The sequence below is a fragment of the Esox lucius genome, chromosome 10, assembly GCF_011004845.1.
Source record: "Esox lucius isolate fEsoLuc1 chromosome 10, fEsoLuc1.pri, whole genome shotgun sequence".
Taxonomy (NCBI): domain Eukaryota; kingdom Metazoa; phylum Chordata; class Actinopteri; order Esociformes; family Esocidae; genus Esox; species Esox lucius.
Window position 1 is genome coordinate 4,527,222 of NC_047578.1, and position 5,279 is coordinate 4,532,500.

At 42.5% G+C, this 5,279-nt stretch overlaps 1 protein-coding gene across 4 annotated transcripts in view; it reads left to right on the forward strand.

The window, feature by feature from the left end:
- The first annotated feature begins 629 nt into the window (after positions 1–629).
- Positions 630–5,279, forward strand: part of fam49al (family with sequence similarity 49 member A, like) — a 38,822-nt gene continuing 34,172 nt past the window's right edge. For all 4 annotated transcript variants that reach the window (XR_004576276.1, XM_034294804.1, XM_010864737.5 and 1 more), the window contains exon 1: positions 630–971. The gene's annotated coding sequence lies outside the window, so the exon portion shown is untranslated. The remainder of the gene's footprint in view (positions 972–5,279) is intronic.

A 5,279-nucleotide genomic window follows, 5' to 3' on the forward strand; every position in this document is an offset into this window, starting at 1 on the left:
CTGTGACCTGGGGTTGAGGGGTCCTACCCAGAAATCCTTTTTGAGGCATGGGTAGTCACGCAAACACACACACGCACACGCACAAACAAACCCGCCCAAACAAATAAACGAACACACACATGTGATGAGACAGGGTGCGGGGGGGGTGGGGTTAAACTTTTACTTCTGTGGGTTCACTCTTAGAAACACTGTCACACTGCATCCATGCAAATATAGTTCATTATTAAGCAACACCTCACATCATCAAAGTCATATAATTTCAAACTGACCCTGACAGATTATACCGACACACTCCTGCAAAATCTAACACATACGTAACCACACTGAGCAAAGACGCTTTTATTTACACTAACTAATTTTAACCACCACACACACACACACAGACACACACACTTACTTGAAAACACTATCCCCCCCCCCCCCCCCACCATTTGCCAGGAGGCTTGTAGGAGATGTCAGTTGTTCGTCAGATGGGGGGCGGGGGTGAGGAGGGGGAGGGGTGAGGAGGGGGAGGGGGAGTGTACACAGCGTTCTATTTCACATAGTCTAACAGCTGCTAGGCTGAGGATACTGTCTTGAGCGCAGAGAGACTGAGTGAGCGAGCAGAGAGAGAGAGAGAGAGAGGGAGGGAGAGAGATTGAGAGGATAGACAGTAGAGAAGATTGAATAGCCAGAGAGGAGGGAGAAAGACTGTGGCATGAGGAGGCTGTGTATTTAGGAGAGTCCACAGCCCTCTGGCACACAAGGATAAAGGATTGCAGAACGGAGGAGAAGAAAACAAAAAGGACTTGCTTTCTATTTTCTCTTCTTTTACCACTCTCCCACTCTCCTAATCCCACCAAAGACCTCGCATCTATTTTCTCCTCCTTTTCTCTTTTCTCTTTATTCCTCCCATCCATCCATCGCTCGCCTCGTCCCAGCAGGAGCAGGAGCAGGAGCACAGCAGGAGCAGAGTTCCCCAGGTTCGGCCGGTAAGCTCAAACCTCTCTCTCTCTCTCTTTCCATTCATGCCTAACGCGTTGACCTGACGGTGAGATTGTGGAAGATGTCGGGAAGCTAAACCGAGCCACCATCTCCGCCGCTACGCCAAACCGCGCTGGACGCTAGCCAGGCGCCAGAGGACTTGACCCGGGGAGGGAGGTAGCAGCGGGCTAGGGTGAGCGTGGACGCTACGAAGGAAAGGAAAGGAATGAATGAAAACCAGAATGAGACAGAAGAGAGGAGAAGAACTGAAGAGACGAAAAGGGGAGAAGAGGGGAGAGAGGATGAATGGACGTTACACCAGCAAGGGGAGAGAGGGATGAGGGCAAGGCAGGTTACGGCAGCATGGCAGGTTACGGCAGCATGGGCAGGAGGATGCACTCCGGCTGCATGGGTTTGGAGGCAGGGAAGGACCGGCTGGAAAGGCATGGGTGTTGGAGAGGCAGGGGGGAAGGGGTGCGCACGACCGAATACAGAGCAGGGAATGGGAGCTAAGCCGGCGGATGAGACCAGGACAGAGAGAAAGGAGACTAATGCCCGGTTGGATGGAGAGACAGAGAGACGGCACTGGATGGAATAGCTTAGGCAGAGGTGGGTTAGATATAGTCCAGTCTCAGCATCTATTTGGTCAGTCAACTAGGGCTTGTCCTTTTTCGCTGCAGTGCATTATGGGCGCACACACACACACACACACACACACAGACACGCAAACAGAGACACACACACCTCAGTATGGTGGAAGCACGGTAGCAGCTGATTTCACTTCGCTGCATGTCTCCCCGCTCCTTTCTTCTGAGCAGCTGTAGTGTGGATAACACTGTCTGCTAGGCAACACTCACACACACACACAAACACACACACATACACGCACAAAATGGCACACACACTAGTGCCCACTGCTCTGTGCAAACACACACCTAAAACAATAGAGCTAGTTCTGAGCAGAAATGGTGGATGCAGGTTCAAGACAGAGATGAAGAGGGAAAGATAGATAGTGAGGATTTCTGTTCAATAAACAGGTAGTGTGTCTTTATAGTGGACTGGAATGTAAAGATCAGTCCATCTACCACCTCCAGTGTATCTATACATATGACAGTATTACATACATTCAGATCTCCGCCATCCATCCTGGACCTGAAAAGGCTCCATGCATCTCACGTGTCCATATGACACACTGGGAATGCCACACTCAAATCAATACCATGGTTACATACTGTATGTCATTATTTACTGGACACTGTTATTGCATAGCTACAACCTACACCCTATAGACCAATATGCTAAATACTTCCTAATACATCACTATGCTTTGCCTAATACATTACTAAACCCTGCTTAATACATTATTAGAGCATTCCTAATATATTACTAAACACTGCCTAATATATTACCATAGCCTAGCTAATACATTACTAAACTCTGCTTAATTCATTACTAAACGCTGCCTCATACATAACTATAGCCAACCTAATACATTACTAAACACTGCTTAATTCATTACTAAACTCTGCCTAGTACATTGCTATGGCTATCCTAATACATTATTATACTCTGCTTAATGCATTGATACACACTGCCTAATACATTACTATAGCCTTCCTTAATACACTACTAAACTCTGCTTAATACATTACTAAACACTGCCAAATATCTTACTAAACTCTGCCTAATACATTGCTATAGCTAACCTAATACATTACTATACTATGCTTAATACATTGCTACACACTGACTAATACATTACTATAGCCTACCTAATACATTACTAAACACTGCTTAATAGATTACTAAACATTGATTAAGACATGACTAAACCCCACTCAATAAACTGCCATGCTCAACCGATACATTACAAATCTATATCCATTATATTACCATGCTCTGCCCAATACATTACTAATCTATACACAATACATTACCATTCTCTGCCCAGTACATTACTAAACTATACCCAATACATTACCATTGTCTACCCAATACGTTACTACACTATACCCAATACATTATCATTCTCTGACCAATACATTACCATTCTCTACCCACTACATTACTAAGCTATACCCAATACATTATCATTCTCTGCCAAATACATTAAGGGTGGTTGAGCTACATTAAGCAGCATAACCCACCTACAGTTATCTAGGATATCTGGGATCTAGCCTAACCTCCATTTTACATGCATAGCATTTCACTGAGCCCTGTCTAACGCGACTGGTCTGTGTGTTAATATGTTAATGTAGTTTCTCCGACCAGCATCAAACCATGGCTGCTATGGTATTTACTAGGCTGTTGCTAGGACACTCCCTTTGAACATCGTAAAGGGGCCCTCTGATTGGCTGACGGGAGTGATGCAAGAGCCTCTCACCCCAAATCTTTCCTGTTTGCCCCTAGAAACACGTCTGCATCTCCACGTCTTTCCCATGTATCTCTTTCATTATCTCTTTCTTTATCTCTTTTATTATCTCTTTCATTTTTCTCTTTCTTTATCTCTTTCTTTCTCTCTTTCTCTCTCTCGTTCTTTCTCTCTTTATTTCTCTCTTTCTTTCTATCTTTCTTTCTCTCTTTCTTTCATTCTTTCTTTATCTCTCCATCCCATTTTTATTTCTCACCCTCTCTGTCCTTCTCTGTCTGGCTGTTTTTCGTGTCTTAACTCCACTTCCGTCTTTCATTCCTCATCTCTGTCTATCTTTGTTTCTGCTCCATATTTACATCTTAATTGTCCTGTCAGTGGTGCCATCCTCTTCGACCAATTCACCTAGGCACGAGCATCACACTGTCACTCTCTGGACAGCAGCAATTACCTTACTGGACCTCTGTTTAGTATATATCATTTACAATAGTCATAGTCAAAGTAATAGTCTATTACATATATTTACATAACAATGATGAAAAAAGGCTACATTCAAAATATGACACAAACCGAACCTTACATTGAGGTTACATATCCCAAGGGTGTCAATAATGAAGACCACTGAAGACCACTGTCAAAGTTACTGTCTGTTTCATATCTCTCATTTAGCTTACTTAGCTATGTGTCCTAACGGTTATGTTTCAAATATGCTCTGTGATTGAGCTTGCTTAGCTATTTGTCATAACAGTTATGTTTCAGATACGGTCTGTGATTGAGCTTGCATAGCTACTGTATATGTAATAACAGTTATGTTTCAGATACGTTCTGTGATTGAGTTTGCTTAGCTACTGTATATGTAATAACAATTATGTTTCAGATACGGTGTTTGACTGAGTTTGCTTAGCTACTGTATATGTAATAACAATTATGTTTCAGATACGGTGTTTGACTGAGTTTGCTTAGCTACTGTATATGTAATAACAGTTATGTTTCAGATACGGTCTGTGACTGAGCTTGCTTAGCTACTGCAAATGAAATAACAGTCATGTTTGATGAGAAGCAAGGACGTCTTCTGTATTGTCACTGGTAACCATGAATGTGGTGCAGCTAGCAGTGTTTTCTATAGTATGGCATAACACGAGTGAATGTATGCTCCTTTGTCCCCTCATTTACTGTCACCCTTTAGCAATAATTGTGCTGTGGTGACCTGGTTTCTGTTGTCTTCACTGAGGAAACATGACCTTCTAAGAATCTGTGTCAACAGAAAACAAACACTGGTTTAAATGTGACAGGGCTTGGGAAGAACGGATTCACAGGATGTCACAGTTAATCCAAAAATAGTCCAAAATTACACTAATAGTTTTTAGAGTCAGATTTTACATAAGTAGTCTTTACAGGGCAATTACGAGGACACAGATTAAGCATAGTCCTGGATTTAAAAAATCTAGTGAGCTTGTTTTTTAAATCCAGGACTAGACTTAATCTGTGTCTATGAAACCAGTCTTTATAGAGTCCAGGATTACTTTGGATTTTGCTTATCAAGGTTTATGTCAACAGAGATTTATAGGAGAAATGGGTTGCCAACTCTTCTCTTTTAACTGAAAAGATCTTGACCAGCACACTGTCAACAACAACCCAATAAGTTTATAAGAATAATCTATCTGTAAGTCAGGGAGTTTAAGAGAGTGGACATTTTTAATACCTAAAAGTAATTCAATCTTGTTGATCTGTAATCTCCCTCTTAATCCCAGTCAGAACTACTGGAATTCCCTCTTGCAGCCAAAACGTCAGTGGCTGGGCGCGTGCTGTTCTCTACACTAAGAGTTCAGAGATTAGGATGCTGTGGCTCTGAGCTGTAGTGGAGTCTTTAACATTGTAAATGTGGGTTCAAACTTAACCCTCCACCTGTTAACACTGTATGGATTATAATCTGAATATGTTCAGAATC